This window comes from Scylla paramamosain, unplaced genomic scaffold, assembly GCF_035594125.1.
Source record: "Scylla paramamosain isolate STU-SP2022 unplaced genomic scaffold, ASM3559412v1 Contig54, whole genome shotgun sequence".
In the NCBI taxonomy this organism is placed as follows: domain Eukaryota; kingdom Metazoa; phylum Arthropoda; class Malacostraca; order Decapoda; family Portunidae; genus Scylla; species Scylla paramamosain.
In genome coordinates this window covers 225,001-237,500 of record NW_026973719.1, presented here as the reverse complement: position 1 = coordinate 237,500, position 12,500 = coordinate 225,001, and positions in this window count along the sequence as shown.

The window sequence follows — 12,500 nt, the reverse complement described above, 5'->3', positions numbered from 1 at the left end:
AAAACAAAAATGCGTCATTTATGCACTCCTTTGAACCCGCACATACCGGCGACATCTAAATAAGGCCAGTACTCTGAAACGTTTTGCTCTCTCATCTCGACTACATTTAAAGGCCACAGGGATGATTAACTCTTTTCTGTTAGCAATGTAGAAATATTGTTACTCTATCACTAGAACCAAAAAAAAAAAAAAAAAAACACTCTTACAAACCTGTGTATCTTCAGGTTTTTCAAAGTAGTAAGATGCGGTGCAGAAGTGTTTCAGAACAGTCTTAAGTGAGAGGCAGCAGGCCTCTTCTTCTTCTTCTTCTTCTTCTTTCTTTCTTTCTTTCTTTCTTTCTTTCCCAGCGATAGTGTTTTATGTATGCAAGTCAGCGTCAGTTAAACTTTTAGATATCAAGTTAATTTGTAAAAGTGAGAACGGAAGAAACGAAGCCAGTGGAGTCCAAGTGATAGAGCTAGCGTGGTGCAGGAGGACTGCATCCTTTACGAACTGGCGCACCTGCTGTCTGCAAGGACGGACAATTCTCCTCTAGAATCAGGCAGAGACGAAAGTTACCGTTTTCTCCACCAGTGTGGGAGAGGAAACCCTATTTAGCATCTCATTTACCTAAAATCAGAGCTGGTATCTTCACCCCGTGATACACTCGAGCTAATTCCGACCGCGGAACACCCATAAAAGCCACCACAGCCAAGGAAACCACGGAAAACAATCCTTTAATTATCTTATTGATGAAAATATATTACATAAAGAAATAAGATTAGAGATCCTGAGTTCATACTCGTCTACGGTTCTTTCTCAAGTCTGTTACGGAAAAAAAAACATACATTATGATCATTCCTTTTTTTCATGATGACCTGTATAAATATACTTTTTGATCATCGTTATTATTTTCTTTAATATCGAACAAACCACAGCCTATAATTTTATACCACAACTGTTTGATCTCTTACTTACTCTTGCCGTTAAGTCTGAGCTGGAGTACATTACCCCACTGCACGGCTTCCAGCTCTCATTACCTAGGAAGAGGAGAAGGAGAATGAAGGAGAAGACGGAGGAGAAGGAGGAGTAAGAAAAAGGAGGAGGAGGAGGAAGAGAAAATATATCGTGCAGAAAAGAAGGAAGGAAGGAAGGAAGGAAGGATGAATGGATTGCAATTGAGAAGAGAAAAAAGGCAGTTCGGGTCTGGAGCGTGATTCAGTGTGCAAGTTTCAAATTACCTCCTCTCCGGGCACCAGTTAGAGGCGGGACAGCCATCAACCTGTCGATAGGCGGCAATACACTGAGTAGCCTTCGTACAACCGCAGGATACTTCAGTCTCACTCCTCCGGCAAAGCAAAACTACCATCACCAGGGTTGGGTATGACTGGTTCTTTATTTCATGTTCATACAGAGGCTTTCTTTCATCGTTCATGTGTCTGTCACTGAAGGTCTCAGTAAATCAACGTTGTCAGCAAGGTGCCTCGTCTTGTAACCATTTCCTATCAGTTCTATCCCATTTTCATTCTCATTGTCATTGTTCTTGTCCTCATCTTCATCGTCGTTCTCCTTCTCCTCTTCTTCCTCCATCTTTTCCCCTTCGCCATTATCACCGCCATCATCATTACCACCAATTTTTCCCCATCTTTTCTCCCTCCTTGTACTCTTTCTTCTTCCTGCTCCTTCTCTTCCATCTTCCCGTTGTTGATAGCGGAGGGGATTCATTACTGAGATGTGAGGTTCATGGAGAAAGCAGTTTTTCATCATACGAGGCGTGCGATGCAGTGGCCAAAGCTTCCATGAGTTTAGAAGCGTAAAAGGTTCCTGCATGATTACGTTTGTACTGAAATCCTGGACTGATATTGGGTAGGAAAGCCGGGATGTTATTTTCGTTAGTGATATCGATATAGGTGACTCAAGAGACGTGGAATAACCTTCAGCTAAGTATGGTAAAGTGTAAATGAATGTATAAACACAAAACAAGACGAGGGCGTACATTGCCAATCCCTAAATAAGAAAGTCAGGTCTTCTCTCAGTGTCTCAGTCCGTCGAAGAGAATTTTACGGTAAACCAGAAATGTGATGGTGTCTTTGGAACAGTAATCCCTCCCGAGAATCTGCAGGGATGTCACCGCTCTTTTTACGAATCTCGGTATGATTCCTGTTGTGAGAGTTGTGTTTCATTGGAGGGTGCTTTTATTGGTTGTAGGGACAGCTTAGTGTTTACCAGGTCTTGCTTCATATTGCTGTCACATCACAAGCATTGTTCTCTTCTGTCAAAGAACTATTATCGTTATTACAATTGCTGGTGTGATAATCCCTACGTCCATAGAAATCCTTACTAGAATTGCTTGAAAGTTGCTTCATTCATCTATTGTGAGTGGAGTTATTAGAATGAGATCACTCTTGTCTTTCAGTAAATTTTCGAACTAGTGTGAGGATTGCACTGTCATCTAGTGACGAACTTCTGAACTAAGCTTAAGGAATATCCATTTTGTGGCTGAATACCACACGTTTTTTTTTTTTTTTTTTGTTCATTGCAACTGAATACGAATATGTTTCACCGAGAAATGTATTGCATCACTTTAATTTAATTCGAAATTCTATTGTGGTCATTTTGAGGAACTTTTTCCATTATACTGTGGCAGCTAAAAATTCTAACGCTGTGAGGAAATTGCAAAACGTGATCTTATCTAAGGTTGCCATGACGTAGCTGCCACACGAATGCCGATCAATCCAGTCACTTGCGCAGACACTTGATAGGCAGCATAAACAGTTGATAGACAGGTACAGTATATGATGAGATAGATATTAACCAAAAGGCATACTTACAGATACACCATTTTACTTCCCTGAAGAAAGCACACGTATGGCTGTAGTGTCTCCCTCAGGTCTTAAAAACAAGTCCTATCTACAAAGGTGATTCCACGTAGCAATACATATTCTGTAATCTTTGAGTGGCTTCCACATTGATAAATTATTGGAACTGCAATCCAGAGAGAAAGAGAAAAGAGTCTGTGTAAAGAATAATAGTAAGAGGAATAATAACAATAACAACAACAAAACCAAACAATAACCAAACAATCATCCATCCAAACAAACAAACAAACAAACAACAAACAAGCAGAGAACGTAAGGTTTCCTCTACCTGTTGTTATCATTTAAGCCTTTCTGTTCGTAAAAGTGATCAATATTTTTTCTTTTTTCTTCCTCTGTCGGTCCGTAGTAATCCCGTGATGCAGGGTTCCCTCTCCACAACGGGGCGTCTTGATTCCTGATTCCCTGAAGATCACTCCGCCACTCGAGTCAATTTTCTTTATTTGAGACTCGTTTTTTGTTCTTTCCTTTTTGTCCAAGTTGTTAATTTCCGTTACTAAACCGTTCACATACAGACCCTTTATTCTTTATTTTCTTTATTTCTTTTCTCTTCTTTTTTTTTTTTTTTTTTTTTTTTTTTACAGAAGATATATTAAAACTGAACAACGTCAACAGGCAAAGACAAGAAATAAACAAGGAATAATTTAAGCCTTTTTTCTGCTATACTCATCCCTCGTTAACCTTCCTAGCACCGGAAAAATCATTGGCGTGGAGGAACACGAGAGAAAAGAGAGGAGACAGAAGATTAACCTTGTCTTTCTTACGCTACAGAAACTTATCCCAAAAGTAGTGTGTTAACCCTTTCAATGTGATATGAAACACCTAACAGCAACGGGAGTAACGCATGGAATCTTTATAAGCATCTACAAGAAAGAAGGACATCAAAAATAATAGATTTTGCAATATCTACTCAGTTTAATGATTGGAAGTGGCTATAGAACAAGTAAAGATGTCTCAGTGTGATTAGAATTTAGGGAAAGATGTACCAAATAACAGCCAAAGAGTTAAAAATTACACGTATTCAAAGGGGGGAGATTTGCGTGGCAGTGAAAAGCCTAACAAAGTGTGGAGGGGTTGAATTGGTCGTAGCCACACCCGAGGGTCCTATCGAGTCTTAGTTGCATATTCCGATTACCTGGTGTTCTGAAGCCAAGAATACGCCAACTTGTAGCCACACGTTAAGGAAAATGGGAAAACTTTAGCAAGCTCCCCAAAAGATAGTGGGAAGCAAGATATACGAGACCAATAGAAAGTTGAAGAAGACAAGAGTGAAAAAAAAAAAACGAGAGAGAGAGAGAGAGAGAGAGAGAGAGAGAGAGAGAGAGAGAGAGAGAGAGAGAGAGAGAGAGAGAGAGAGAGAGAGAGAGAGATTAACTAAAAGATTGATGGAGGAGGAGGATAAATTAATAATGTTTAAACGAATAAAAATGATGGAATACAAGTAGTTTTGCTTTGCCAAGATTATGGATGAAGAATGATGAGAGAGAGAGAGAGAGAGAGAGAGAGAGAGAGAGAGAGAGAGAGAGAGAGAGAGAGAGAGAGAGAGAGAGAGAGAATAACAGAGGGTAGCAAGATTATAGTTATTTTTTCTTGACAGTGCCGATCGGAGAAGAAAGAGTAAGTTAATTTTCTCTGGTATCACTCGACCACCATCACTGGGATCCCCTCTGGCCGGCTGGATATCACTTGACGTGCTCTCCCCTGCACCTTGATCAACGGGAAGAATATCCTTGTGTTTTGGTTGCGGTGAGAGTCCCAATCAACGAGGTGTGTTTTTAAAGGCAACAGAGACGAGACACCGCCCCTGTTCCTGCCTGTCCTTCTTTTTTTGAGAGAGAGAGAGAGAGAGAGAGAGAGAGAGAGAGAGAGAGAGAGAGAGAGAGAGAGAGAGAGAGAGAGAGAGAGAGAGAGAGAGAGTAAAATGTTGATAAAGGAGTGAGTCAGAACAATACATAAAACTTTGAGGCGATAGGTAATTCAAAACCGTAAAAATAAATAAATAAATAAATGATTACAATAACTAAAAAGAAAAAAAGAACTAAAGAAATAAAGAACAAAACCAAACTAGTGAATCGATAACCTAGAAGCTAAATAAAAGAAGGAAAATAAATAAGTAAATTGATAAAAAAAAAAAAAATAGACCGGTGGGAGCTTGAAAAAATAAATAAATGAAAAATAAATAAGCAGGAGAAATAAAGATAGATACATGCATTGAGAACTTTGAAAATTAAACAAACGAATTGGAAGCAGACACAGGCGTCGTAAACTCCTTTAAAACGAATAACAACTTTCAGGTCTTCCATCACTCAGAAAAAAAAAAAAAAATATATATATATATATATAAAAGAAGAAAAAAAAAAAGAAATCTGAGGACACACTGAAATACAACCATGACATCCCAGCCGTTACCATTCAAGGAGGTTCTAATTATTCTCCTCTTCCTCGTCTTGATCATCTTCCTACTCTTCTTTTTTTGTTTCTCTCAGTATTCTTCTGGTGTACCCATCAGGACTCCTTCTCTTCTCTAGCAGCCTGTGACGAGCCCCGCCCCCTCCCACCGCCACTCAGATGGACGGACGGGAGAGAGAACGGGGAGGGGCGGTAAAGGATGAACCAGGGTGTTTATGGCGAGGAGGAAGAGGAGGAGGAGGAGGAGGAGGAGGAGGAGGAGGAGGAGGAGGAGGGGGTGGAAAAAGGGTTAGATTAAGTACAAATGGAGATGGAGGAAAGGGAGAATGGAGCGGACATTTTAGAGGACGGTATAACAAAAAGGTGGGCACAAAGGAACACAAGGGAAGAGCAAACATCGGCAGACTTGTTGGTCCTCACAGGGCTGTTTGTGGGGACTACACTGTCTAGCATACAGTAAGAGAAAAAAGAAGGGAAAAGGTTGAATAAGTAAGGAATGAAAGCTAGAAAAGGAAGATGTTGAAAAAGGGAAGAAAGAGGAGGAGGAGGAGGAGCAAGAGGAGGAGGATTAGGTGATGGTGGTGATGGTGATGGTGATGGTGGTGGTGATGGTGGAAGTGCATACAGTGTGCACACAAATTAGTTGGTACAAGTTCCCCCATTTATCTCATGAGAGGTTGTTTCCTGACGCCGCCCCTCCGCTTCCCCTGGCTGTGCTCCATTCATCACCTTCACCTGGGCTTGCATTTCCACTCCAGCACACACTTGCATATTTCATTCCCCACCTCCACCACCACTACCAGCACCAGCACTCTCCCAATCCATCTATATCGCCTCGCCCTGCCAAGTTACATCACAGCCACTCACCACTAACGCCACCTCATCGTTCCCATGCACTTCATGCTCTGCCTTAATTAATCATTCTTCTTGTCCCTTTCTCTAAGTAAAGTTGTGTTCTTTTACCGTTTTCTTTCCATTTTCATTCGTGCTTCCTTCCCTTCCAATAACTGCTTGGCTGGCAGGGAAGCTTGCAAGACAGACTGGGCGAGTAGTATGAGGGTCTTGACTAATTAACTGCCTGACCAACTGACTGATTGCCTAACTGAATGGTTGAGTGATTAGTTGACTGACTGACTTACTGATTGACTGACTGACTGACTGACTGACTGACTGACTGACTGACTGATTAACTGGCTGACTGACTTACTGGCTGACTGATTAACTGGCTGATTGACTAACTGGCTGACTGACTAACTGGCTGACTGACTAATTAACTGACTGATTAACTAACAAACTTGCTGAGTGACTGACTGGTTGATTGACTGTCTGACTGACTAACTGAATGACTAACTCCCTGACTGATTGATTAACTGACTGACTGACTGACTAACTAACTGAGCAACAACAAGACTTAAAATCAATGTAGGTAATATATGAAGAGAACTGATAACAAGAACTTTTATATTTTTAGGACGGGAGTGTGAGTGAGAGAGTATTATCATGGCACGTCAGGTAACATACTGTAGGTGACGCGCGTATAGGAGAGAGAGAACACAACACCGTGGGAATGATCACGCGGGTCTGGAAGGGAGAATAAAAGACAAAGGCAGGGAATACTCCTTCCTTGGTGGAGAAATTCAGACCAGCGGAAGAAAAATGAAGACAACGCTCGTTAAACTTGCGGCCGAGAACGTGAGGTGTGGAGGGAGGCAGGTGGTGATGGTGGTGGTGATGATGGTGATGGTGGTGGTGGTGATAAGAAAATACTCGTAGGAACATCATACAATCTTTTCTTTTTTCTTCTTTCTTCGGCTTTGTTCATCTCTGTATTAGGTCGCTGTTCGCTATCAACCTCCTCCACTTTCGCCTGCCCTGTACACGAACAATAAGGGATAAGAAACAAGTGGTAGTCTGTTTATAAGATGTGCATTACCCTCCCATTATTCCATCCACTCCTCTCATCATCTTTGACTTCCTTCCAATTCTCTTTTGACGCTCCCTTTTGACTCATAAAAGACAACATGATTAAAGAGTCTATTTCAAAACAGTCATTTGTACCTTTCTGTTTGGCGACCGACTTCTTTCTGTCTCATTTCAAAATCTAACTGTACTTTTCCAATTTTCTTTTGACGCTCCCTTTTGACTCGGCACTAACACCGTGATTAAAGAGCCTATTCGTCATTTACCTTTGTGTTTGGGAACCAGCTTCTTCCTGTCTCATTTCGAAGTCTAACTATCAAACTTCATTCCGTTGCTTCTAGTGTAATACTGATTTTTCTGCTTCAGGGATTTGTTATATCACCTTTTGTTATGTATCTTATGATAGTGATAATGATGGGAATGGTGTTGATGATGATGGTGATTCGCCCAGGTATGGACTTCTATAAGAGATTCCAAGAAAGTCAATAGGAGGTGGACAGGATATCAACAAGAAGCTTTACATCATTAGATAAATGTATGGTTCTGTTTACTGGTGATGGTAATTCTCTCTCTCTCTCTCTCTCTCTCTCTCTCTCTCTCTCTCTCTCTCTCTCTCTCTCTCTCTCTCTCTCTCTCTCTCTCTCTCTCTCTCTCTCTCTCTCCTCATCATTACTATTAAGACAAAGATTATTATTTTTCTTTTCTTTGTCTTTCAATTATTTCCATGTATGAATTTTACAGGACTCCAGTGTGACGCAGCTCTTTCCTTATCCTCATCTTCCTGCTAGGAAAAAGATCTGACTTTTCCTTCATTCAACTTTAATTAAAGGAATAATATCTTCCCTTATTATTTTCCAACTTTTTTTTTTATCTGAGCCTGCAATTGTTTTTTTTTTTTTCTCCCTTTGTGGTCTTTTCGGGTTTGTGGTATTTTTAATTTTGTTCAAATTTTCGTCGTTATCTTCCTCCTTGCTGGCCACTGGTGTATGCCGTCACAATGATGAATAATGTGGATTTAACTTTCATCTAGTCTTTCCTTCCTCCATCCAGCCTCCGGTATTAGGAACGTGTTATTTTATTTTCCCGCAAAGCGTTCCTTCCTCCTCCTCTTCCCTCCACCCGAGCCGTCCCTTGCCACCCTGAGCACCGGGTCTTCAAAACATTTCCACAGCGTCCCCCTTCACCTTCCCGCCGCGACTTAATGTTGTCAGAATCCCCCACTAGTAATTTTCACCTACAGAAGTTAGGTGGCCATACGTGTAATGTTTCCCCAATTTTTGTTAATTTTGCTTGCAGTTTTATTTATTTTTTCATTAATTTTTAGTATTTGGAAAATGTCAGAATTTTTGGATAAGGAAAACTGGAATGAAATTTTCATGCTTTTCTTTACAAATTTTGTCCTTTAACATTTGATTCTCTGACAACTCTGTGGTCATACATTTTTTTCCTTCTGGCATAATTTTTTTTTTTGGCAAATAAAAAAAAAAGTAAGAAAAGTATTTATTCTTTCTTCAGACTTGTTTTTTTCATTACACAGATTGCTATTTCTCAACCACAGTTCTTTTCATTATAAGTTTCTCTTTCCAGAAGAAAAACAATCAAAATGAAAATCGGTTACTAAGTTTGGGAGGACATACGAAGATAATCTGAGATACGAGCTGTTAAAGATTTTGTGTCACCACTCCCATTTTGTGTCATCACTCCCATTTTGCAGTTGTTAATGAACTCCTGCACTGTAACTATCATCTCTGTCCTCCCTCCACCTTCCTCTTCTATCTTGAGGTGAGTTTGTTTGCAAAAAATGCTTCTCTTGTTCAGTTCCTCCTGGTGGTGCAGTACATCAACAGTGTGCTGTGAAACGCAGAAACCAGAAGTTGACAGGAAGTGGATATCACCTTTCTTGAAATTGTACACTTGACATATTGTCAGTGACAGGTACTGTATATCCATAGTAAACATACAAAATACACAGTTGCATAATGGAAACGTGAACAGCTGACATGATGGGGGATTTAAATTTCCCCGAACAAGCCTTTGTTTTCCCTTTAAATTTTTGGGAAAAATAATACAAAAGTTACATCATTCGATTCGGGGAACCATACGTTTTCTATGACGCTCAAAGCATAGAAGACTAAAATTTTCACGCATACTCCGAAATTGTGGTCTCCTCAAGGGTGGTGGCACTTACTAACTTTTAAGCGCACGCATTACGCGAGGTCTTGCAGATTTTACTCTGCATTAAGAACTTTGCGACGGTGTTGCCAGTGCCCAAAGAGGAAATTAATGGGTTTGCAGCTTATTTCTCCCATGTTCTTATTTATTTGCTTTGGAAAATTTTATTTCTTAGTCCTTTGTGTCCTTTATTGTCTCTTTATGATGAACGTCTCTAAGGTTTCCTGCGTCTCTTCAGAAACTGAACATAAAATTTATTTGGAAAGGAGACTAATATTTTTCTTGGCCATCAGATCAGCGATGACTATTTAACACGTGCTCTTCATCTCACCTTGAAAATGCAAGAATCCCAGAGCGAAGAACCGGTGACGACGTGGTGCTTTCTTCAGTTTTCACACTTGCACATTGCAGTGAGAGAACACGTGCTAGTAACTGCTGTGACTAAGGAAGACACAGAAGACCAAGATGTAGAAGGTTGATCCGCAGCCGAAAGAAGAAGACTAATGAAGCCAAGAGGTATTAATAAAGTATGTTCTTTGTTTCGCTTCATCTTGTCGCCTCTCTCGCTTATCTCATTCATGTTTAGAAGGATCTACCCGCACGTGGGCTTTGTGAGGCTTTGGATATGTACTTCGTGATTTTTTATATCCCCTCATTAAATATCAGATATTATAATGCCCACAAGTATGAAATCTTCGCCTAAATAACATGTATCTAATATTCAAGGATTTATTACTGGCATATATACCTATTGATCAGATTTCCATATTTTCAATTAGCGCCTTTGACACATTACTGAATATGACGTATCTCAAAACACTCGACCAAATTATATAGTCACAAGAAATGTTTAATTACCAGCATACACTCAAAACCAAGGGAGTACAGTTAATTAACGACGAAAAATTTTATGTAACTCAAGTCAAGTATACTTTTTTTTTTCCCCCTTTTTTGCTATAGACAAGTTTCCAATTTCACTATTTACATGCAGCTAAGTAAACCTTCACCTTCTACATATTCAGAAAACCAGGCGCTGTAACAAGATCATTACGTTCATGGAAACTAAAGACCACTCACTGGAACCTCTCTGCATTATTCCTTTCACTCCGCCTCCTCTTACACTCCCAGATTTTCTTTTCCTCCGCCTACTTTGGCGCTGGCGAGGTGACGAGATGGCGCCGCGAGTGAGTGCCTGGCTGCCTTAGAATTCTTGAGTCGGAAGCCCTAGTGACCAGCGGGACTGAAGGTGCATCCTTTCACCTGCAGGCACGGTGACGAAGGTGCTGCCGGATAGGAGGGAGGCAGTGAGAAGAGGTCCTTTGAGCACGTTTGTATAGCCAGGGTCCCGAAGACTGCCCGGGGGAGAGACACATGTGAAGACACCAAATGGACCGAGCAGGGTGAGGTGAGGACACTACATAGATTTCTCTCTCTCTCTCTCTCTCTCTCTCTCTCTCTGCTTTTATTTTTTCTGTATTGTTGTTATTTATTGTTATGTTATTGCTAGTTTTATTTATTCATCTCTATAATCATGTACGATTATACTCGTATACGAAAACACACACACACACACACACACACACACACACACACACACACACACACACACACACACACACACACACACACACACACACACACAGGAAGTCAGGATGGACCGTAAGTGACTAGCTTCAAGGAATTCATGGTTGATTGTACCTTTTAATACCACTACCGTCTCAAGAGTATGGCATTTCCTGCTTCACGCGTCATCAGTAGTGAGGAAGAAAAACAGTGCTCTCATTAAAAACCTCCACATCTTACAGTTTTAATCTGCTGCTTCTCCAACCCGTGAACTGAGAATAAGACCAACAACGAGTATAATCTGCTGGAGCGTACTCGTATGTTAAGTCCTTGTATTTCAAAGTGTTAGGCGGCTTTTACACGGAAGTTACGCTATTCCTTCAAGGAGCTGCAAGAGTCAGCCCTTCCAACCATCCTTTGAAGGTAATGCTTAGGGAGGAGATCTGGCTTGTTAGTGTGAGGGGAACAGCTAATCTCTACAGATCTCTTATTTGGTAGAGAGAGAGAGAGAGAGAGAGAGAGAGAGAGAGAGAGAGAGAGAGAGAGAGAGAGAGAGAGAGAGAGAGAGAGAGAGTCTAGTATCCTGTCATCCCCATATGAATCTCGATGTGACGACCTTGTAAATTAACGGAAAGGTAAGAAAAGGAAAACATGTAATAGAGAAGGACGTTTTAGAAAGGAGAAAGGGGAGAAATAGAGAAATGCAATGTGAGAAAGGAATGAAAATAAGGAAATCAAGGTAGAGAGGAGTTGATAAGGCCAGTTGGGAATTAAAAGCTAGAGGGAGAGGGAGAAATCAGGGAAGGGGAAGTACATAGAGGAAGGAGAGATGGACTGACAAGGTAGCACAGTAAACATGAGCGAGTAATGAAGCACGGTGATGTATGGGAGAGGAGGGAACTGAATGATGGAAACGAAGCATGTACTGCCCTCAAATTAAGAATCGATTTTCCCCCCTGAGGATTCCACGGAAATCTAACTTTTATTGCCACACACACACACACACACACACACACACACACACACACACACACACACACACACACACACACACACACACACACACACACACACACACACACACACACACACACACACACACACTACACCTTGAAGGCTACACTCTTTTTCTCTCCCTCCCTTGTACCTAACTTGACTAACTTTTCCTCAAATTGTCTCCGTAACGAAAAGTAATCATGCCAAAAGATTGTACAGCGAGGAGAAGGAGGAGAAGGAGGAGGAGGAGGAGGACAAAACAGGTGGAAGAGGAGGGAAGAGAAAGAAAAAATGAGGTAAGGTCAATAAAGTGAGCGCAGGGACACACACACACACACACACACACACACACACACACACACACACACACACACACACACACACACACACACACACACACACACACACACACACACACACACACACACACACACACACACACACACACACACACACACACACAGTGGGAGGGAGAGAGGGAGAGGTACACGTACTCCATATCCAGGATAATAATAACTTTTCACAATTAAGGCAACTTGTATTTTTCATCATCACCTGACACACATCCACAGGTGAGTGAAAAAA